The sequence below is a fragment of the Dasypus novemcinctus genome, chromosome X (genome assembly GCF_030445035.2).
Source record: "Dasypus novemcinctus isolate mDasNov1 chromosome X, mDasNov1.1.hap2, whole genome shotgun sequence".
NCBI classification, from domain to species: Eukaryota; Metazoa; Chordata; class Mammalia; order Cingulata; family Dasypodidae; genus Dasypus; species Dasypus novemcinctus.
In genome coordinates, this window is record NC_080704.1 from 100173390 (window position 1) to 100199200 (window position 25811).

Below are 25811 nucleotides of genomic sequence, written 5' to 3' on the forward strand. Positions count from 1 at the left end.
AAATCTCATGATCTTATCAATTGACACAGAAACAGCATTTGAAAAATACAGCATCCTTTCTTGTTAAAAATACTACAAAAAATAGGAAATGAAGGAAATTTTCTCAACATAATAAAGGCCATATATCAAAAACCCACAGCTAACATTGTACTCAATTGTGAAAAACTAGAAGCTTTCCTTTTGAGATCAGGGACAAGACAAGGATGCCCACTGTCACCACTGTTGTTCATTATAGTGCCAGAGGTTCTAGATAGAGCAATCAGGAAAGAAAAAGAAATAAAAGGCATCCAAATTGGAAAGGAAGAATTAAAACTTACACTATTAGCATATTATGTGATTGTATAACTAGAAAATCCTGAAAAATATACAACAAAGCTGCTAGAGCTAATAAATGATTTCAGTAGTGTCAGGATACAAGCTCAATATGCAAAAATAAGTGATGTTTCTATACACCAATAATGCACAATCTGAGGAGGAAGTCAGGAAAAAAATTCCATTTACAATAGCAACTAAAAGAATAAAATATTTAGGAGTAAAACTTAACCAAGGATGCAAAGCACTTGTACTCAGAAAACTATAATGCATTGCTAAAAGAATTCAGAAAAGACCTAAATAATTGGAAGAACATTCCATACTCATGAATTGGAAGACTAAATATTATTAACGTGTCAATTCTACCCAAATTGATATACAGATTCAAAGCAATCCCAAAGAAAATTCCACCAGCATTTTTTAAGCAAATGGAAAACACAATTATCAAATTTATCTGGAAGGGTTAAGAGGCCGTGAATAGCCAGAAACATCTTAAAAAGGAAAAGTGAAGTTGGAGGACTCTCACTTTCAGACTTTAAACCATATTACCCAGTTACAGTGGTAAAAGCAGCATAGTATTGGGCATAAAGATAGACACATAGATCAGTGGAACCGAAATGATGGTTCAGAAACAGACACTCGTGTCTATGGCCAAGTGATTTTTGATAAGCCTGTCAAGCCCTCCCAGTTGGGGCAGAATAGTTTATTCAACAAATGGTGTTGGTAAATAAATGGTGTTGGTATATCCATAGCCAAAAGAAAGAAAGAAGACCACTACCTCACACTTTATACAAAAATTAACTCAAAATGGATCAAAGACCTAAATATAAAAGGAAGTACAAAAAGCTCCTAGAAGAAAATGTAAGGAAACATCTTCAAGACCTTGTGGTAGGTGGTAGATTCTTAAACCTTATACCAAAAGCACAAGCAACAAAAGAAAATATGGATAAATGTGACCTCCTCAAACTTAAACATTTCTGTGATTCAAAGGACTGCATCAAGAAGGTGAAAAGGCAGCCCAATCGATGTAGAAAATATTTGGAAACCACTTATTCGATAAAGGTTTGATTTCTATTCTATATAAAGAGATCATACAACGCAACAATAAAAGAGCAAGCAATCCAATTTAAAAATGGGCAAAAGATTTAAATAGACATTTCTCCAAAGAGGAAATGTGAATGGCCAAAAAGCACATGAAAAAATATTCCATATCACTAGCTATTAAGGAAATGCAAATTAAAACAACAATGAGATATCATCTAACACCACAAAGAATGGCCATTATTTAAAAAAACAGATAACAATAAGTGTTGGAGAGAATGTGGAGAAATAGGAACACTCCTTCACTGTTGGTGGGAGTGTAAAATGGTGCAGCCTCTGTGGAACACAGTTTGGTGGTTCTTCAGGAAGCTAAATATAGAAGTGCCATATGATCCAGCAATTCCTCTACTAGGAATATATCCAAAAGAACTAAAACCTATGACACAAACATCTGCACACCAATGTTCATAGCAGCATTATTCACAATTGCCAAAAGATGGAAACAGCCCACGTATCCATCCACCAATGAATGGATAAACAAAATGTGATATATACGTATACGACGGAATACTATGCTTCAATAAGAAGAAATGAAATTGGTTTATATGTGATAACATGGATGATTCTTAAAGACATTATACTAAGCAAAGTAAGTCAGACAAAAAGGACAAATATTGCATGGTCTCATTAACATGAACTAAATACAAATAATAAACACATGGAATTAAAACCTAGAGTATAGGTTATAAGGAGATAAGAGGAGGGTTGAGAAGAACTATGGATGCTTAATGTACATCAAAGTTTTAATTAACTTGACTGTAAAAGTATGGAGATGGATAAAGTTGATAGTAACACATTATAGTGAGTAGCAATTGGTTTATTAATGAGATTGTGACTGAAAAAGGTAGTCTGGGGAAGTAAATGTCAATAGAAAGAAACTGAAGAATAATCTAGGGACTGGAAAACACAGTGAACCCAGAGGTGGTTGAGAATTGTGGTTAAGGGTACAAATGCAAGAGAGTCCTTCTTTCAGTGAGAGCAGATGTACATCACTATTGCAGGGTGATGGGAATATGGAGAAACGGGGAAATTACAATTCATGTGACCTATAGACTGTGGTTAACAGCAAAACTATAATATTCTTGCACTAATGCCAAGCTATACTGTGTTGATAATGTAGGTGTATGTAAAAAGTGTGCCAAATATATGCTGTGGACTATGATTGGTGATAATAGTCTGATGATACTATCTCATAATCTGTAACAAATGTTCCACCAAGGTGTGGAGTTTATGGGAAATCTACACATCTGTATGATTGTTTTGCAAGTTCAAAATATCTGTAACAAAAATACATTTAAAAAATTGTATTGGTTGGGGGGAAAATACACCAAATGTAAGATAAGGAATATAGTTGGCAGTAATATCTTAACAACGCTCTTGCATAGTTTGTAACAAATGTTTCACACCAATGAAAAGAGTTGGTGGAGGGGTGATGTATGAGACCCCTGTGTGATGTTATGTATGTTTGTTTTGTAAGTTCGCAATCTTTACTATGCACTTATTGTTTATGTGTGTTCATGTATGAATGATATACTTCAATAAAAAAAGAAAATAAATGCACTGTAATCATATTACAGCAAATTTAAGGATGCAGAATAAAGGGTTGGTAAACTTGAAGAAATGGCCTCCGTAGGCAAACATGCAAAAGAATAGGTGAAGGAAAGAATGGAAAAAAATACACAAGGTCACAGGGAAATAAATGACAGCAAGAAACATGCAAACATACATGTTATGGGTGTTCCAGAAGAAGAAGAAAAGGGAAAAGGGGCAGAAGGAATATTGGAAGAAATAAGGATAGAAAATTTCCCATCCTTATTGAAGGACATGGATATCCATGTCCAAGAAGCACAATGTATTCCCATCCAAATAAATCTGAATAGAACAACTCTCAGACACATATTAGTCATCATAATGTCAAATGCCAAAGACAAAGAGAGAATTCTGAGAACAACAAGAGAAAAATAACGCATAGCATATAAGGGATATCCAATAAGATTAAGTGCCAATTTCTCATCAGAAACCATAGAGGTAAGAAGACAATGGTATGATATATTTAAGATACTGCAGGAGAGAAACTTCCAGCCAAGAACCTTTTATCTGGCAAGATTGTCTTTCAAAAATGAGGGTGAGTTTAGAATATTCACAGATGAACAGAAGTGGAGAGAGTTTGTAACCAAGAGACTGACTTTGCTGGAAATACTAAAGGTAATGCTACAGTCTGAAAAGAAAAGACAGGAGACAAGAGGCTTGGAAGAGAGTCTAGAAACTAAGATTCTATCAGTAAAGGTAATTAAAATCTCAAAAGAGTGGTGAAAAGAAAATATGACAGATAAAGCCCAAAGGTCAAAATGAATGAAATAAGAACTGCCTTTACAGTAATAACATTGAATGTTAATGGATTATATTCCCAATCAAAAGACAGAGTGGCAGAATGGATAGAAAAATATAAGCCACCTATAAGCTGTCAGTAAGAGATTCATTGTAGACTGAATGATACTAATAGATTGAAAGTGAAAGGCTGGAAAAGATATTCTATGCATGAAGTAATTTTTAAAAAAGGCTGGAGTAGTTATACTTATATCAGAGATAAATAGACTTTTAAAAACACTAGTAATGTACAATCTGAGGAGCAAGTCAGGGGAAAAAATCCATTTACAGTAGTGAGTAAATGAATCCAATATTTAGGAGTAAACTTAACTCATGATGTAAAGCACTTGTATTCAAAGAAATTACAATGCATTTTTAAAAGAAATTTAAGAAGCATTCTGTAATTGTAAGAACATTCCATGCGCACGGATTGGAAGAATGGATGTCATTAAGATGTCAATTCTACCCAAAGTGACATACAGATTCAATGCAATACCGATAAAAATTCGACCAGCATTTTAAAAATAAATGGAAAACGTGATTATCAAATTTATTTGGAAAGGTAAGGGTCTCAAATAGCCAGAAACATTTTAAAAAGGAAAAATCAAAGTTGGAAGACTCCCACTTCCTGACTTTAAATTATGCTACTGAACTACAGTGGTTAAAAACAGCATGAAAATGGAAAGAACAAATGAGTTCATATGGCTGTGAGTCTCCAAAAAAGAGTCAGGAGGTCATCAGAGGGGTAATGCTTATGCAAGCCTCAGCAGGATACCAGAGACAGCAAAAGTAGATAGAAACCCAGGTACTGGTTCTCCTGAGGGCTACAGATACCCACAGGTTCTATGGTCATGGCAGATGGCTCTGGAGTTCAGTGCCATGTTAGTTGGCCCTACTTTGGAGTTTATGTTCCTGATTGTGATGGAGTTGAACTCAGATATGACCTTTCTACACATGCCTCTTCTGTTACTTTTACCGGACCTGTGGTTGGCGTTCAGGTTGGTGTATACTCAGAAGACCTGAATTTCTGGACTGTCCATGTGACAGCCAGGCCCTGAGCCTCAGCAGACTTGCAGCTCCTACCCTCTGGTTTATTGGACTTACCCTGGCCAGTTAACAGGGAGGTGAAGAAGGTCAACCACCATCCCAGGGAGCCAAGAGTACCTACAACTGCAAGCAGGAGAATTGCATCCATCATCCATGTGGAATCTAGACCCCCTCCTGATGTAGAGGGGGACTGGACATAACCATCCCAGGGCCCACAGGATGGAGGAATAGAGTATGGATTACAGTGGACTTACTGGAATTCTGCTGGGGAATTATTGTGATTAGTAAGGGAAGAAATTGTAGTATTGATGTGGAGAAAGTGGTCACAGTAGCTGCTGAGGGTAGGGAGAGGGAAGAAGAGATATGATGTGAGGGCATTTTCAGGACTTGGAGTTGTCCTGGGTGGTACTGCAGGGACAGATGCTGGACATTGTGTGTCCTGCCACGGCCCATTGGGTGGACTGGGGTAGAGTGTAGACTACAATGTAGACCACTGTCCATGTGGTGCATCAGTGCTCCAAAATGTTTTCACCAGGTGCAGTGAATGTGCCACGATGATGGAAGAGGTTGTTGACGTGGGAGGAGTCGGGTAGGGAGAGTGGGGGGTATATGGGGACCTCATTTTTTTTTAATGTAACATTTTTTTAAAAATAAAGAAAAAAATACATTTCAAAAACAGCATGGTACTGTCATAAATACAGACACATAGACCAATGGAATCAAACTGATGGTTCAGGAACAGACCTTCACATCTATGGTCAAGAATTTTTGGCAAGCCTGTCACATCCACCCAGTTCGGGAAGAAAACTCCATTCAACAAATGGTGCTGAGAGAACTGGATGTCCATAGCCCAAAGTATGAAAGAATACCTGTGTCGCACATGTTATAACAAAACTTACTCAAAATGGATCAAAAACCCAAATATAAATGCAAGAACCATAAAGCCTCTAGAAGAAAATGCAGGAAAACTCTGTCAAGACCTGGTGATAGGTAGTGGATTCTTAAAGGAGATAAGAGGAGGACTGAGATGGACCTCTTATTCTTAATGTATGTAGAAGTTTTAATTAACTTTACTATAAAAGTGTGGAAATATATAGAGTTGTGGTAACATATTATATGGAGTAATAGCTGTTTTATAAATGGGAATGTGGCTGGAAAGGGTAGTCTAGGAATGTGAATGACAATTGAAAGAAAGCTAGAGAATAATCTAGGAAACGAATAACACAGTAAATCCAGAGGTGGAGGAGAATTGCAGTTGATGGTACAGATGTTTGAGTGTCCTTTGTGAGCTAGAGCATATGTTCATCACTAGCAGAGTAGTGGAAATGTGAAGCATGGGAAAAATATAACTGGGGTAACCTATGGACTGTGGATAACAGCAATACTGTTTAATTCATTGATCTATGCTAAAGATGTACTGTGTTGATAATTGGGGACTATGGGGGAAAAGGGTACCAAATGTATGCTATGGAAGATGATTGGTGGTGAAAGTCTGATGATATTATCTCATTATTTGTAACAAATGTTTCACCGTGGTGTGGTGTGTTGATAGAGGGGTGTTGTATGGGAATTCTGCACATGTGCATGATTGTTTTGTAAGTTCACATCTTCTGTAATAAAAACATAGTTTAAAAAATAATAATAGGGTGGGTTAGGTGGAAAATACACCAAATGTAAGATATGGACTATATTTAGTCATAAGACTTTGACAATATTCCTTATTACTATGTCTCACAGCAATGCAAGCTATTGGTGGTGAGTTGATGTATGGGTTTCCTGTATGATGTTATTTATGTTTATTAGTGTTTATGTATGTTCATGTATAAATGATATAAAAATAATAATAATAAAAAGAATAGGGTAGGTTGGGGAAAAAATACACCAAAGGTAAGAAACTTTAGTTAGTAGTAATATTTTGAGGATGCTTTTTAATCATTAGTTAAAATTTTTCACAACAATTCAAGGTATTCGTGGTAGGATTGGGTATGAAATCCCTATATGATGTTATGTATATTTGTTTTATAAGTTCACATCTATTACTATACACTTACTGAATATGTATGTTTATGTATGTGTGACATACTTTAATTAATTTTTTAAAATTTAAAAAATAATAGAAAAGGAAATCAATGCACAAGATGCAGAGTTTCTGCATCTCCATTTTTACAAAAAAATGTTTGTTTTGATGTTATTTCCCTATGGAACCTATCTGAAAGTTAAAAGCCTATATAAAAATAACTTAGGCCATGTCATTTTTACTGACTAAAAGTCAGTTTTTCTATCAAATATACAACAAGATATGGATCAAGTGGCACCAGGCTATACAGACTTCAGCAGTGGCATTCTTTTAGTCGGGACCCTAATGGTTGTCTGAATCCTTGGATTAACATTCTATTCACATTGTAATCCTAGAAAGGCAATTTAAAGTGTCTGTACTTTTAAGGGAGGTTTAAGAAAGGCAGCTTAAAGAAAAGTAAAAAGTGAAAAAGCCATTGAAAGATAATTTTATAATCCATTCATTTCCCTGAATATTTATTGCAGATCTACTGTGTACTACAGCACAATGTACTTGACTTTTCTGGAATTAGGAAAATATATTTAAACAGTTTCTGCACTCGAGTTACCTAGAATCTAGTTGACGTGACAGACATAAAATACTTAAGTATAGACTCATCAACCTAGTATTCATGTCCATCCATGGTGTGGTTTTCAATATATCTTTTCTGTCTATATTTCTCACTACTCCCTTTATCTACTCTGTGCATCAGCCCAGCTGAATGACTCCCTTTTCTCTGACTACCCATATGGCTCATTTCAAATACAACTTCCTTCGTGAAAAATTTCCACCTGTTCCCACACACCACTGCCACCTACTCATCCCAAATTAAATGTTTTTCTCCTTGTTCCTTTCCCATTGTACTTGATTACTCTTTGTACTTCAGTTGTCTCTGTATGTTATCTCTACCACCCACTAGATTTTAAGTCCCTGAAAACAGAAACATTCTTTGTTCTATCTCCTACAGTGAATACTTTACTGAACTTAGTAAGAGGCACAATAAATAACTGTTTAGTTGAATTAGAAATGAATGCAAAATTGTAGCACAATATTGTAAAAGTAATTAATGCCACAGAATTGTACACTTTAGCTAAAATGGCAAACTTTATGAGCTATATATATATGTGAGCTATATATATAAAGAGCTCTTAAAGTATATATATAGAGAGAGCTCATAAAATATGTTTATATATATAAACATATATATTACCACAATAAAAAAATAAGTGAAAGAAAATAGTGTGACCATCTGCTACAAATGTTAGAGGTAACAATGTTGGGAAAGAGGTAGCATTTATTTTTCTTTAAGGTTTAATAAAGAGTATATCCCTGTATGATTAATCACTTGTCCAAAATTTAACATCTAAACTAACAAATACTGTATGTTCATTACTTTGTATAGTATTTCTCATAGATGTAAAATCACATTATTTAGTCAAAACTATCATATTGAATTTTACCTATAATTTCCTTAGAGCTGTCAGCTGCTAATTAAATCTTGATTTTCTGTCAGGAGGAATTAATAATCTTGCCTTCAAGTGAATTTAGAAGCAATGAGAGATTGAGCAGAAATATTTGAATCCCCTCTCGATGGTAAATTGAATATCCAATTTTCAACTTAGTCTTAATAGGGAAAAAATGAATTGAACTCAGAAGCTGTTCTTTAATTTTTAGTATTCCACCCCTTTTTAACTGAGTTAAAATAGAAGGGTATAATTCTTTCTCTGTAGTGAAGGGGAAATCTATTTTCATTCACGTAGAGAGGTTTCTCATTTCAAACAACACTTAATATATGGACAATCCATATGACTAAGTCTCTAAGGTGATCCTCTGGAAATCAAAGGACAATAATACAGAAATTGATTTGAATGTGATTTAAATAGTATTTTTTTTCCTAAAAGCAAAGCGTCCCTCTCCTCCCTCCCTCAAATGAATATTGTCAAATACTGGTACTAGCAATTATTGATAGAGCATCTCAGTCTCTAAAACTAACTGTCCTATTATTGCCATGAAGATGCTAACTTAAATCAAATTAGTAAAATATAGCTCTTAATTTTTATTTTCAGCTACTTGTGTCTGTATCATGACTTTAGATTGATGTCAACTAAAGTTACAAAAGGTTGAAAAGCATTGATACACATAGAGCCTTTTGTGTGTGTGTGTGTGTGTGTGTGTGTGTCTGTTAGTTCTCGTTTTTTTCCTCTAGGCATTCTCTTTTTATAACCCAAGTTATATCAGGTACCATCCAGTAATACATTTATCTGAAATAAGACTGTAGATAAAATAATTAGAATCAAATTCTAAAGGTAGAAAGGTAGAAAGTATATTTCTATCTGTGTTGTATGACTGCATGACTTCATGGGTATCACACATTCCCCCCCCCCTTTTTTTTAATACCATGCAATGGTTTGCTTGATATTAACTGTTTTTTTCATTCTAGTTAAGAGGAAGCAGTAGCACATGTAATTACAAACTATTTTTATTTTCAGCATGGTTCTATACTAAATATTTGAATATACATATGCCTTGTATTCATGACAGTCATTATACTTAACAAGAAAGAATGAGGTCAAACTGTGAGGACCACGATCAGAAAGCGCAGAAGACTCATGGATGCCCTTACTCTTTTGCCTCACCTCTCATACTGCTAGTGAAATCTTTATAAGGAGTTACCTTCTGTTTAGATCAGACCCCTTACTCTTCTAGCTCAAACTGCCTTGGGTATGGATGGTTTTATCTGGTTAAGTTGAATAGACCTTCTCTTGTAGACTGCTGGCTTAGGCCAAAAAGGGTGTAAATGTCAACAAGCAGGGCAAGTGATATGTGTAACTTGAAATAGAAGTCAGGGGTGAAGGCCAAAATCTAGATAATCACCTGTGGATAATTGAGAGTTGTCAGCAAATCCCTAAGCTTTTGCAGAAAGAGATGTTGAAACATGACCAGCATGCCTCTTACTTTGTATAGCTGCTACTGTTAGGATTTCTCACAAGACTTTGCTTAAAATCAGCCTTCAGAGTAGTTTGCTGATAACCCTTGCTTCTTAGATGTACCTCTAGCTCCAGCATCTCTTGTAATGGCATTTCAGTTTTTCCATGTAGCATTTCAGTTTACAGCATTCCAACCTTTGCTCCCATACAAAGAACTTTTTTGTATCAATGTGGGGCAAGAACTGTCAACTTGTCTGATCCTCAAAGAATCTTTGCAGGGCAGGTATCATTATCCTCATTTTATCGATGAAGAAATTAAGGCCCAGAGAAATTAAGTAAATTGCCTACAGTGATAGAGATGCCTAATTCCAAATCTGTTGGTCTTTGTGTTGCTCCATGTTGTCTCCTATTTAGGAATCTCATTTATATTTGCTTTCCACAAGTATCTTGCCTAGTGGAACTAACTTGCAGTGAGTTTACCATCAATTCTTACAAACAAGTCTGAGCTAAACAGTGCTGATGGAAATGCTCTTGTGGTCACTGTGATAGGTCTAATTTCAAACCCGTGCTTTAACACGTAACAGCAGAAACCACTCCCTTCTGGGACAAAAAGAACAGACAGACCTGAGGATGCAAGAGTGCTTTGTATAATGCAAAACCAAACTCCCTATTCATTCATTCATTCATTTGTTCGTTAGTTCTCATTCTCTCTCCCTCTTTTCTCTTTCTCACACATGCACACACTGTTTTTGATAGAAACACAATTTAAAGATCATTTTTAATCTGTAGAATTTGTTCCTTCTTTGCTGATTCTGGGACCATGCAGCCTGCCTGCAGGACAATGACTCACTTTCTGTGACTCTCTTGAGGCCCTTTGTTGTGCCTCCTTTTTGAATAACCTGTAAAGGTCAGGGATGACCTTTGTCTGGAAAGAATGACATGTCAGAAAGGTTGGTTGAGCCATGTTGCTTTTCTTTCTTTTTTTTTTTTTTAAGAGACTATTTTTTTAAAAGATTTATTTATTTCTCTCCCCTTCCCCTCCACCCCCCTATCCCTGTTGTCTGTTCTCTGTATCTATTTGCTGCATCGTCTTCTTTGTTTGCTTCTGTTGTTGTCAGCAGCACAGGAATCTGTTTCTTTTTTTTTTTTTTTTTAAGATTTATTTATTTATTTAATCCCCCCCCCCCCCCCCCCCCCCCCGTTGTCTGTTCTCTGTGTCTGCTTGCTGCGTCTTGTTTCTTTGTCCGGGGCACGGGAAGTGTGGGCGGTGCCATTCCTGGGCAGGTGGCACTTTCTTTCGCGCTGGGCGGCTCTCCCTACGGGCGCACTCCTTGCACATGGGGCTCCCCTACGCGGGGGACACCCCTGCGTGGCAGGGCACTCTTTGCGCGCATCAGCACTGTGCATGGGCCAGCTGCACACGGGTCAAGGAGGCCCGGGGTTTGAACCACGGACCTCCCATGTGGTAGACGGACGCCCTAACCACTGGGCCAAGTCCGTTTCCCTGTGTTTCTTTTTGTTGTGTCATCTTGTGTCAGCTGTGTGGGCGGCGCCATTCCTGGGCAGGCTGCACTTTCTTTCGCGCTGGGCAGCTCTCCTTACGGGGCGCACTCCTTGCATGTGGGGCCTCCCCTATGCGGGGGACACCGCTGCATGGCATCGCACTCCTTGTGCGCATCAGCACTGCGCATGGGCCAGCTCCACACGGGTCAGGGAGGCCCGGGGTTTGAACCACGGACCTCCCATGTGGTAGACGGACGCCCTAACCACTGGGCCAAGTCCGCTTCCCCTATGTTGCTTTTCGTAATCAAGAAAAGGCACCACAACTCAGTGACATGGCCCAGTTTTTTTCAACTGGAATTGTATTCAGTTGAGATATGTGTACCTTAAAACCATGTTGAGAACCATGATACATAGAGATTTTACCTAGTGCTGAGAAAATATTTGATCTAAATATAAAAAGAAGCTAATTTTAAAACACTTCTAATTTATTATATTTTGTGGTTTTAACTTACTTTTTATTCATTTGTTTGATTTTATTCACCTTCCCATGATCCAGTTTGTAAATAGGCTAGATTTGCTATATGGCCTTAGTATTCAGGTTTAATTTACTGAAAAGTGAGTCTTAGAAATTAAAAGTTTTACATTAAAACTTGACTTTCAGGTCATCCTCCCTAAATGTATGTGTAAATGTGGAAGCAACCTAATGTGTATAAAGACATTCAAAACAATTGTATAACTTTCTCTTTAGTTTTTAATTTTTATTTTGAAGTAATTTTAGACTTACAGAAAAGCTGCAAAAATAGTTTAAAGAATTTTATATTTCTTTTACTGGGATTCCCCCAATAGTAATATTTTATCACATTTACTTCATCTTTTTCTCTTTCTACACACATGCACACACATTTTTTCTGAATGTTTGCTATTAAATTGCAACATTATGCAACATGCAATATTTCTCCAAAACGAGGACATTCTTTAATATAGACACAATAAATCTATCAACATCAGAAAATTAATAATGATAAAATACTATCTCATTATTCAGGTTTTGTCAATTCTCCCACTAATACAGTTTATAGGAAAGAAAAATCCAGGATAACATGTTGCTTTTAGTTTTCATGTTTCTTTAATCTCCTTTAGTTTGAAAGAGTTCCCCTGCCAAATATGCATAGCCTGTATCTAATCATGAGGAGGCATCAAACAAATCCAGATTGAGTGACATTTACAAAATAATTTATCTGTACGCTTAAAAAATACTATAGCTTTTTAAGCTATGGTACATCTGCAAGCAAATACATGTACATAAATTATAATTTTCTCTAAGAAACAAAACTCAAAATATTGCCTAATTACGTTTTCAAATAAATACTTCTTTTTAAAGTCTAGGAGAAACAATCTTAGCCTAAATTTTTATTTACTCATAGAATGATCATTTCAAAAAGCAATTAATATTATATGCTATAATGTTAGGGAAATATTTCATATGCAAATTTCAGACAGTTGGTTGTTCATTCTGAGTCAAGCAATATTTCTTTCAAGGGCTCTAAATCTAAGAACATTTAGCTGCTTGTTGAATACTTTTGTTTCTTATATTCTGCCTTATGATGATCCCCCCTCCCACCCACCTCCACTCCCACCCCCACCAGGCATATGACATAGACACTTAACTCTGAGCCTAAAAGTCTAGAAGAGAGATCTGTTCAGTGAGTGAACTTCCTAAGAACATTTTTTCTGATAAAGGATAGACAAGACATGTTAGGAAGATTCCTTTGCACAAAGAGTTACCCCATATATGCTCAACCAATTGAGACTGAATTTAGTTAAACAAGATCATCCTGTAAAATACAAATATCAACAGCTAATGCTGTCAGTAATTCATACCTCCATGTCAATTACTCTACTTTATTGACTGTTGGACTCTGAATGAATGGAACATTTTACTGAAGAACAGGGAAAATGGAAGAAGTAATGTAGAACAAGTATTTGGTGAGAGGGCCTGCTTGGGCCTCTGCACTAATGAATTATGAGTAGCATAAGGACACTGGACATGCACTAAATGGCAGCTAAGAAATGCTGAAAAAAAGGTAGAAGGCTACCAACTTGAAATTTTGCCTAGGGCCCTGATAATACCAATCTGGTTTAGAGTTAGTCACAACTACAAAAGATCAAAGATGTCAGTCACTCTTCCTGCTTGATGTCTGACTGCTTGAATTTTAGAACTAAAATCTGCATTGTTCTAATTCAGTAAAACAGGCAGGTCATGGTAAGTTGTTTCATTTTCCTCACCCCCCCCCCCCTCTATAATTTGTTAAATCCAGTGGCTATTTTTAGAAGGACCTGGTAGATTTTTCACTCTGGTTATTACCAAAACAATGTCTTCCAAACTAGCTATTTTTTCCCTATGTAACTTCATTCCTAAGACATGTTAAAAATCCCTTCTTCCTTCTTCCCATTCTCCAGACTCGCATTGTGCAAGTAACTACTGATGGATTATAGCATGAAATCTGGAAAAGGAATCAGATGTTCCATATTTGTTATGAAACATTTTTCACAGTAAATTATGAAAGTAGCCCTGACTCAGCTAGTGATAGTCAAAAGATCAATAGACTTAGGGTCAGAAAACTAATATCCAGTCCCCCAACTATGTAACTCTGATCTAATCACTAAAGCTTTCTAGACCTTAGCAGTCTCCTCTTGCATAAAATGAGATTGCTGGACTAGATGAGCTCTGCATTTTCTCCCAAGCTGGAAATTCAATGATTTTGAGTATAGGAATTTAGGAAGCCATTTAAAGGGGGGAAATTCATTCTTTTATTGATAAAATATTTATTGAGCTCCTACCATGTACCATATCCCATCAAAATGAAAAAGCTAGATATCTTTCCCTACTAAATTATTTTGTTTGTGAATATCTAGGGAAAAGAATATGAAAAGTTTATATGAAATGTAGGGAAGTCGTCCCTGGAAATAAATAGATGAATGAATAGATGGAATAAGCAATTATTAGAGCCTCATCTAAATACTGGACTCACAATATGATAGAGTCATACCATTCAGCACTAATTTATATTTGAGAATACCTTCTCTGAGGAACACTTTTTTATCATCTGGAACCATCATGTCAATCATCACCAGCATCAAATCCTTTTCACTCTTCACTCATTTCTCTTTTCATTTTTATTATATGCAATTTATTTCTTATGAGATAAAACAAAAAGAAAATCTCAGGATGGCTAGAAGTGCTTTATGTTATTGTTTGTTTGTTTTAATGATCATACAATTCTGTATGAAGAAGCAATATGTAGGTTCCTATTTGGCTTTTGAAAACCCAAAAGAAAAAGAACATCTAAGTCAAATTTTAAAGGACTAGAAATAGTTGTTAACTACTTAATTATTACAAAATCTATTTGTATAATAAGGAATATGGATTTATGTTATTCTACTAGTGTTTTGTGTTCTGAATATATTTTAACTTTGATTATATAATTGCATTATACATGCATCAACTTATTACACTGTACCAAGGTTATGAAATGCATTGCTTTGAAATACATCCTAATTAAGATAATTAAATATTCACAATATTTTTATAACATTTGTTTTTTTTCTTTGTTAAACATCACAGTGCATTGGATGTCATTCTTCTATCACAGATCAGCAATATAAACCAGACATCTTTACCATACTCTGTCTTGATGAGGATTATTATTATTTTTGGCATAGTAATGTTAAGTTTTATTGCCTTTAGCTTCTAAGACTCCCTTAATTACAACAAAGTGGACTTTTTACTAGTGATATTATATATGTAGCAGTTGTTCAAACCTGAAATAGAAATCCTAAGAGGGTAAATATTCAAGTCCATTGTGGCCTAATTCTGAAAAATTGCAGCTTCTGAAATTTTACCCCAATTTTTATTCTCTTCTCTGAATGACTTTAAATGACTTTATGTAATGAGTAGGAAAATAAAAGTTGGGAATGTATAAACGAAAAGAATTTTATTTGTTTGTTTGTTTTTTTAGGAGGTACTGGAGATTGAACCCAGGACCTCGTATATGCGAAGCAGGCACTCAAACACTGAGCTACACTTGATCTGCTAAAAGAGTTTTAAGAAAGCATGAGAAAATATAAGGCCTAACTCAAACTATATACAATAGATCCTATGGCTATGATGTTAGGCAGCCTGTGCTTGTATTCCAACTCTTCCCACTTACTAACTTACTATTTTCCTTTGTACCTCAATTTTCTCAAATGTAAAATTGGCTTAATAATAATACCTACATTACAGGCTTGATGTGATGATTAATTAAAATAATACATGAAAAGCACTTCACACAGTGCCTGGCATATAGGACACTAAACAATTTCTAGTTATATATTAGTGTATGTGTATATATGTATATATACCAGGTATATATGTGTATGTATGTATTCATACGCAGAATGTGTATATATATGCACATTCATTTTCATATTCTCCAGCCTTTCATGGCATACTATAAGAGTGTGTGTATTTGAATTAATGGCTATTCCCTCTGTCATGGTAGATGAAATAGCAGAGACCTACAAAAAATGGAAGAATACAGGTCTGATTGAATTCTGTTACTTCATTATGGTGATAAATTTAGTCCCAACAAGGAAAGAATTGCACACTAATTGTCTGCAAACTAGATCTGCATTCTTCAGAAGATATTATATGGCAACTTTAAAGAATTGCAGTCTTCCTTTACCTTTTTTTAAAATTTTTACTGAGGTAATGTGTAACAACACAAAATTCCCCATTTTAATCTCTTTCATGTGATCCTAAATCAGTGATAATAATTCTGTTCACACTATCATGCAACCATTCATTACCAAAAGTTTTTCATCACTCCAAACAGAAACTCTGTACCCATTAAGCAGTAGCTCCCCTTTACTCTCTTTCCCCCCAACCCTTGGTAATCTGTAATCTACCATCGGTCTCTATGAATTTGCTTATTCTAGGTATTTCATATAAGTGAGATCATACAGTATTTGTCCTTTTGTGTCTGGCTTATTTCACTTCATGTGAAGTCTTCAAAGTTTATCCATTTTGTAGCAATTTTATGTTTTATTTGCCTTTAAATGTTAAAGATAGATCTAGTTACAAAGATGAGAGCTGAAATATTTTTACAGAGAGAAATCATTATAATAAATGTTATGGACTATAGTAAATAGGGCAAGTGGGAAAAGACTTATTAAGAGAATAAGAAACAGATGAAGAAAAGGAGATCAAATAGAAACTTGGAAATCAATGTCAGCATAAGAAAAAAGATAGTACTAGAGAAAGGATTTTTTAATGAAAAAAGAATAAAACAATTATATATTTTTTTAAAATAGACTATATCAAAGTATTTTGTAACAGCTTCATGTGATTTTTTTAAGATTTATTTTTTATTTATTTCTCTCCCCTTCCATCCCCCCACATTGTCTGCTCTCTATGTCCAGTCACTGTGTGTTCTTCTTTGTCCGTGGCACCAGGAATCTGTGTCTATTTTTTGTTGCGTCAGCTCTCCGTGTGTGTGATGCCACTCCTGGGCAGACTTTGCTTTTTTGTGCAGGGCGGCTCTCCTTGAGGGGTGCACTCCTTGCACGTGAGGCTCCCTTATACAGGGGACACACATGTGTGGCACAGTACTCCTTGCACACATCAGCACTGCGTGAGGGCCAACTCACCACATGGGTCAGGAGGCCCTAGGTTTGAACCCTGGATCTCCCATATGGTATGCAGATGCTCTATCAGTTGAGCCAAATATGCTTCCCTCATGTGATTTTAGGGAATGGTTATGTTTGTATAGCAAGTTCCATGTTAATGAAATGACTAGAGAAGAAACATCTTATGTGATTTTAAATATGAGTCCATTGTGTTGGTTACCATAATTTTTGTAGTAAACTTACCCCCAAAAAGGTCTTGTAAGCAACAGCAGTATAGCAGAAATTCCAGTTACTCTACCACTCTACCATAGATGTCAGCATTTTATAGCCCAATTTGGCCCAAACCAGCCAAAACTTTAAGGGGATGTACTACTGTGGAGAAGCAGTTTCAGTGGGACATTCATCTTCCTAAATTATTCAAGTGTATTTTGAGAACTCTGGTCTATTCCCAGTAGGAATTGTGGTAGAGAAAAGCAGTCAATTTTATTATCTGTCCCCTTTCATCCAACCAGAATCATCTTGGAATTAAGCATATATGAAAGTTTTAAAAGGAATCTCCATTATACTGACTGAGAATCTTAGTAGGGAAAAATAGTAGGATAACACTTTAGAGAATTCATTGGACATAGATCCTCTATTGAATAAAATGATGTCCTCTATTTGTTAAGTCACTCTTCATCTGTTTGTTCATTCAATAAAACTGCATTGAGTGTTTTCTTTGTATTAGATACAATGCTATATGCTGGGGATAGAAAGATGAATAATTTGCAATCCCTGCACTAAAAGACCTCATTCAAACGAGGTAGACATACATATGTAATTATAGCATCATAAATGCTCATATATCTCAACCAAATGTTATGGGTCACTTCCATTTGGCCAAGATAGTGAGGTAAGACACTACAAAGTTCCATTCCCCCACAGAATCTTTGAGCTACTAGCAAAAACTGGCAGAATCATCTTTCTCAAAACTTAGGAAAACAGTTACAGGGTTGCAGTAATTGGGCTAGTACCAAACCAATAAAAAGAAACCTTAAAAATGTAGAAGCTCCTGGCATCCTTGCTGGCCATTCTCCAAACTCTGCCATGGTGCAGTGTGGAGCCAGCCTACACTCCCATTGTGGACCCTTGTCCTGTTCTAGAGAGAGCAGAATAAATCCTACCCACATCTAGGATGCCTGTATGTTGATACCAATCTATTGGATAGCAACGGAAAGACAGAAACAGGACACTTCAACTCTGGCAAGCTTTCCCAGAACTTGCCCTGCAGACTGAAGCAGCTTGTAGAGAATGTAAGCACTATAAAACAATTAAGTGGGAAGTGACTATGGCCAAGCAATTGAGCTCCCATTTACCATATGGAGAATCTGGGTTCAACCCCCAGGACTTCCTGGTTAAAAAAAAAAGAAGAAGAAAAAAGACGTACCAGACTAACTGGTGTGGGGCAAAGAATTGCTGTGAAAGTAATCAAGCACCTACAATCAATGAAAGGCAGAAATGCAAATTTAAATCTTTCATAAGAATGTTGCAAATGTTGCAAAGAAATTTGGTTTCATTAGAGTAGTGGGTTAGTTGGAATCAGATTTGAAAATCAAAAAAATTAATGTTATTCTCAAGAAAACTGGTAATAAACCAAAGCTAAATCTGAAAAAAACTATTCATTTCTCTGTGATGTCTCCATGAAATCAGTGGATGGAAAGGAATTTCCTTGTCATAAATGTGTTCTTTGTGCCAGACTTGAGCTGCGTAGCTCAAGGATTGAGGTTTCCAGTTGTGCAGCTCTGGAAATGCCAACACCTCTATATGATGAAGCTGTGGTAATAAAAGAATCTCAAAATGTGGATATTATTTGTAGTGTACTTGTGATGGCTGATCATTTTTCATAACTTTTTTTTTTCATTTTAATGCACTTATTTTTTTTCTGAGTCACTTTGTTTTCTTGAACATTTATTTTTTATTGTATTTTTTGAAGATGCATAGATCACAAATATGTTATATTAAGAAATATAAGAGGTTCTCACGTACCCCACCCCCACCCCTCCCACTCCTCCCACATCAACAACTTCTTTCATCATAGTGGCACATTCATTGCATTTGGTGAATACATTTTGGAGCACTGCTGCACCGCATGGGTTATAATTTACATTGTAGTTTACACTTTCCCCCAGTACCTTCAGTGGTTTATGGCAGGAAATTTGTGAAGTAGCATTAACTAAAAAACTTACCATTAAGAATGCTGCTATGCTACTGGAATTTACAGCAGTGTATAACACTGAACAGTTGAGACTCTTATTATGGCAGCTGTACTTGAAGCAAGGTCTCTTGATATTTTAAATCATGATGTTTTGAACGATCTTTCTGTGTTTTACTTAAAACTGATAAATATGTGGACAGAGTATAAACTCTAATATAAACTATAATCCACAGTTGGTGGCAATGCTTCAATATGTTTTCATCAGTTGTAACAAATGTACCACCCTAATGAAGGATATTGTTAATGTGGGAAAGTATGGGAGGGAAAGGGAGTAGGGCATATGGGAATCCCCTGTATTTTTTATGTAACATTTATATAATGTAAAGTTTCACTAAGATAAATGTTTTTTTAAGTTTAAGGGTAAAGTTAAACCATATGTTGATGGTACACCTACTACATATGCTAGGGAAGATTTAAAACCCTGGGAAAAATTACCAATACTTAAAATATCTGCTCCACAGCCTGTTTCCAGTAGCAGAATTGATAATACCTCTTTTTCCAGTTGGGTTGTTGGCTCTTTCACTCCTGACAGGCCTCCTGTCATGGATCTGAGAACTATCATGGAAATTGAAGAAAGTAGACAAAAATGTAGAGCTACACTAAAGGCAAATTTAGGTAAAATGATTTCTCATGGAATTAAACTTTCTCAGAAGCAAGGAAAAATGATTGCAATGACTACCAAATAAAGCAATTCAGGAATGAATACCATGGAAACAGTTTCAACTGCACCTTCAAAAGCTCCCAAACCGGGGAATGTATAGGCATCTTCTCTACCTTCAGTTTCATCCAATCCAAGTCATTTCAAGATTTCTTCCTAGAAGAAAAAAAGTCTATTGTTGACCATAGTTCAGGAGATAATGTAAAAAAAAAGTTTGTTTTAAAGGAATTGAAGTTCCCAGTCTCCAAAAGTTGTAAGATGCTCTATTCATGGTACCCCAGGACTAGAAGGCAAGCGTATTTCAGGTTTACCACTTCTAGCAGTCCTAATCCTTGGCTATCTTCATTGACTGCCCCTTTCATGGCAGCACCAGTCACTTTACATCTATTATAGAAGAAGAACTACAGTTCAAGAGGCAGCTCGTAACAGAAGTCAAGAAAAACTGTTGGTTCTGATTCAGATTGAGGAGTGTGCTATCCAAGATTTATTGGTCATCTATGAGGCTTTTGACAACCATGATGAGTTTGTCATTTTTGAAAGGACACCATAGGGACCACTGGCAGTACCTATGTGGTATAAGTATAGATGCTAGTCCACTGTGGATTTGAGATGTGTTTCTCAGAGCCATGATTGCTATAATAATATAAAAAAGGCTGTGGAAAAAGTTATTATAAATTTGGTAGCAGATTATTCTAGATAGAATAAGAAAGGATCTAATTTCTTTCCTGCAGTTTAAGCATATAATGTTCATATGATTAAAAAGAAATTCCTCAAAATTGTGATTTTAATACCTTTTATATGTAAAAATGTGTGTGAGGAAATAGTTATTAGGATAAATTTAAATAGAAGTATTTCATTTGAATAATCTTACAAAGGAAAATATGAATGATTGAAGTGTAAAATTTAAGATTAATGCATTAAAAATAACTTTTCCATTTGAGAATTGGGGGTAAATAATTTAGGAGATGTTGCCAAATATTTGTTGTCACCCTTCTTTTTTAATATGACATCGAAGAGCTTAAAGTAGCAACATCAATTAGTTCTGCTCTATTAATAGCCAGAATTTTGTGTTTTCTACAATAGCTATTAAGTCTCCATTCTTATGTGATTTTTTTAAAAATCAGGCTATGAAGTGTTCTAGGGCTCTGTAAACCTTGAACTACTCAATTGCTCTATTATTGCAGTTTAGACAGGACATTCTCCATTTGCCCTAGGCTGTTGACTATAATGGAAAGAAAATATGAATATTCTGGACAGCTTAGGCAAAGGTAATAGTTTTTTTATAAGATTTGAAGGTTTTGAGTAGAGTTTTTTTGTGGAGAGGAAAGAGGAACATTTTAAAAGCCTATTTGTGAGAAAATCAACTTCTCAAAATGTTAGAATTTTCTAAAATAAATACTTAAGTATTCATACACGAGTTAAATAGTTTGGATGAGGGTTTATAGTTACAATTTCAATATTATCAGAAATTTTCTGAACTTGGGATATATTAATAGAATTACAGAAACTGTTTTCTTTATAGTATGCTGTTTGATTTTGAGTGGTTAAAATTTAAAAAAAGAAAAGAAAACAAATGTTAAATCTGTGCTCCAGCATGTAAACAAATTGGGAAGATTAATGTTCTAAATTCTGGAAGATAAGCCTAGGGGAACAGATTGGCAATTCACATGAAATATTGCAGTGACTAAATGTTTCAAATTTAGCTCTACCTAAAGGCAGCAAACATGAAAGCAAATTTGCAATAAAAAATAATCTTGATCCATGAAAAAAGAGGGCTAAAAGAGAAACAGTTGCCAGAAATGAGGGACAGATTAAGTCATTCCCAGATAAACAAAAGCTGAGGGAGTTTGTCACCACTACATCTGTACTACATGCAATACAAAAAGGAGTTCTTAAGGCTGAAAGGAAAGGACATGAAACAGTGGATTGAAATGGCAGAAGAAATAAAGATCTCCAGTAAAGATAACCCTATGGATAATTATGTCAGTGGTATTGTATTATGCTTTATGGTCTGTAACTCCATTTTTTTACTCAAATTTTAAATTTTATTTAAAATACAGAAGTGCATTCTCTTTCCTCTAGCCACCTTCTTTTATATAATTCTGTTCTATGTTTGGTATTTATTTCTCTGTATTTTATTTTTTTAATGTTACATTCAAAAAATATAAGAGGTCCGCATATACCCGTATACCACCCAACCCCCTCACCCCACTCCTCCTACATCAACAACCTCTTTCATCATCATGAAACATTCATTGTATTTGGTGAATACATTTTGGAGCACTGCTGCACCACATTACAGGTTTTAAAATGCAAATGTATGATCAGTAATGATAATCCATGCTTTGTAACATGCAATATCTAAAGATATAATTTGTAACAAGTGCAACAAAAAGATGGGGGGACAAAGGATGATGTTTGTATATGGTATTGAAATTAAACTGATATCGAGTCAGATGAGATCATTACAGATTCAGTATGTTAAATTTAAGCCCCATAGTAACCACAAATAAAATATCTGAAAAATGTATATAAAAAGAGAGAGAAAGGCCTCAAAATGGTACACTACAAAAAATCAAATGAATATCCATTTGACTCCATTAGTGTTAATGGAAGAATCAAGGGACAAAAAATGCATAAGACTTACAAAGCAAACAGCAGGAGAAAGTCCCTCATGATCAGTAGTTGCTTTAAATGTAAATGGATGAAACACTATAGTCAAAGGGAGGAGATTCACAGAAATGATTAGAAAAAGCATGACCAAGTATATGCTGCTTGCAAGAGACGCATCTTTAATTCAAAGACATGAATAGGTTGAAAATGAAAGGATAGAAAAATATTCCATGCAAATAATCATCAAAAGAGAGCTGAGTGCTATACTACTATTATATAAAATAGACTTTAAGTCAAAATCTGTTACATGGGACAAAGAAGGTCCTTATTCTGTGACCTACCATATGGTCTATCATGGAGAATGACTCGTGTGCACTAGAGAAGAATGTGTGTTCTGCTGCAGTTAGGTTAAATGTTCTATATAGGAAAGAGAAAGGAATAAAAGGCATCTCAATTTGACAAGAAGAAGTAATACTTTCCCTATTTGCAGATGACATGTTTTCATATATAAAAAACCTGAACATTTCACAACAAAGCTACAGCACTAATTAACAAATTCAGCTTTGTGACAGGGCAGAAGATCAACACACAAAAATAAGTAATGTTTTGCTACTGTAGTAATGAACAATCTTTTTTATTTATTTTTTTCATTTTCTTTATTTTATTTTAAATGTTACATTCAAAAAATATGAGGTTCCCATATACCCCCCACCCCACCCACACCACCCCTCCCCCATCAACAAACTCTTCCATCATTGTGGCACATCGACTGCACCCAGCGAATACATTCTGGAGAACCACTGCAGCACATGGACAGTGGTCCACATTGTAGTCTACACACTCCCCCAGTCCACCCAGTGGGCCACGACAGGACATACAATGTCCAGCATCCATCCCTGCAGCACCACCTAGGACAACACCAAATCCTGCAAATGCCCCACACCATATCTCTTCTTCCCTCCCCCAAGCATCAGCAGCCACTGTGGCCACCCTCTCCACATCACTACTACAATTTCTTCCCTTACTAATCACAATATTTCCCCAGCAGAACACCAGTTTAGTCCATTCTAATCCATACTCTATTCCTCCATCTTATGGACCTGGGATGTCTATGTCCAGCCCCCCTCTACATCAAGAGGGAGTTTAGATTCCACATGGAGGATGGATGCAATTCTCCTGCTTGCAGCTGTAGACACGCTTGGTTCTCTGGTGTGGTGGTTGACCCTCTTCACTTCCCTGTCAGCTGGCCAGGGTAATTCCAAAAAACCAGAGGGCAGGAGCTGCAAGTCTGCTGAGGCCCAGGGCCTGACCATCACATGGACAGTTCAGAGATCCAGGTCTTCTGAGCATACACCAACCCAAATGCCAACCACAGGTTTGGTAAAAGTGACAGAAGAGATGTGTATAAAGGTTATATCTGAGTCCAACTCCATCACATTCAGGAACACAAACTCCAAAGTAGGGCCAACTGACATGGCCCTGGACTCCAGAGCCATATGCCCTGACCATAGAACCTGTGGATTGCTGCAGCCCTCAGGAGAACCAGCACCTGGGTTTCCATCTACCTTGGCTATCTGTGGTAACCTGCTGAGGCATGCATAAGCATCACCCCCTGATGACCTCCCAACTCTTTTTTGGAAACTCTTAGCCATATAAACTCACTTGTCCTTTCCATTTCTCCCTTTTTATCCAAAGTCAAAATGCAGTTTTTAACACCTGATATTACATGTAGGCTGAGATATTCTGCTGGTCTGAGTTGACCTCTTTGTTCATGGTCTTTTTGTAGTGACATCATCAGCTGGCACTTGGTAGTAATCCCTCGGTGCCAGGGAGGCTCATCCCCAGGAGTCATGTTCCATGCTAGGGGGAAGGCAATGCATCTATATGCTGAGTTTGGCTTAGAGAGTGGCCACATTTGAGCAACATGAAGGCTCTCAGGAGGTAACACTTTGGCATCCCACAACTATAGGCCTAGTTCATATTTCTGGCACACAGGCTTGTGATCGGAGCCATCAGTATCAAAGGCTCATCTTTGGACCATCCATCTTTATTGGTCTTTGCGATTGCACTTGGGGGATTGTTGTTGTACCATTGCGGAATGAGACAGAGCTCCCCTGGTCAGGAATTCAGCACTCTCTCATCTGTCATTTCCAATTGAAACCACTATGAAAATATCCAAACCTTTCTATGTACCCTGTATACATATCCTGGAGAACTCCCTCCCAACCATGTGCCTCCCACCAGGGACACCCCACACAAGTGCTTCTCCCCCACCATAGTTGAACCTCTCTGTAGTCTAAAACTTCTTCAGAAAGGAAGTCCAATATATTGACAGGTTCCCTTGATAGAAAAATAGAATATAGGGATGGGATTAAAGGTTAGATATAGAATACATAGAAATTTAGAAAATTAAGTAAAGGAAAAATAAATTGGGGTATCAAAAAAAGGAAAAAAATAAAAAGCTTTGTTTTTGACATTTTGCCTTTCATCACTGCTACAGGTGTTGCCCTGTATGTACAGTGGCAACGCAATTTCTTCCATTTCTTCCTATGTCTACTTCCTTTCTATACTTTTTTTTCCTGATTAAGTTTCTCTTGACATAAGTTTAAGGTCACATATACAATATATGGTACCCCCACATATCCAACATCAACCTCTTTGTCTCTTCCCCAACAGTGATCTTTTTACATGTTCATATTATATTTGCTGCAGCTATTGTACAGATATTGAAATGATAGCTTTCAAATATGGTTCCATTTAGGTTTACACTATGGTTTATATTTTAGACTATACAATTTTTAAATTTTTAGTTATCTTATGTTTTACATAATGGTTTACATTTTAGCCTATAGACTTTTATACAGTTTTGGTGTAATTTTTTTTTCTAATTTTTTTTAATTGACTTTGTAATAATATTACATTAAAAAAATATATATATGTGAGGTCCCATTCAACCCCACCCCCCCACCCCCCCCTCTCCCCCCCCAACAACACTCGTTCCCATCATCATGACACATCCATTGGACTTGGTAAGTACATCTCTGGGCACCTCTGCACCCCATAGACAATGGTCCACATCATGGCCCATACTCTCCTCCATTCCATCCAGTGGGCCCTGTGAGGATTTACAGTGTCCGGTGATTACCTCTGAGGCACCATCCAGGGCAGCTCCATGTCCCAAAGACGCCTCCACCTCTCATCTCTTCCTGCCTTTCCCCATACCCATCGTCCACCATGTCCACTTTTCCCAATCCAATGCCACCTCAGTTTTGGTGTAATTTAACATGACCTATATCCATCATG

General features: G+C 36.3%; 1 protein-coding gene and 1 pseudogene across 2 annotated transcripts in view; both read left to right on the forward strand.

Annotated features, from left to right (window-relative positions):
* DIAPH2 (diaphanous related formin 2) overlaps nt 1–25811 on the forward strand; it is a 1008307-nt gene that overhangs the window by 937121 nt on the left and 45375 nt on the right. The gene's annotated exons all lie outside the window — the stretch shown is intronic.
* Nucleotides 19651–20487, forward strand: LOC139438190 (inhibitor of Bruton tyrosine kinase pseudogene; annotated as a pseudogene).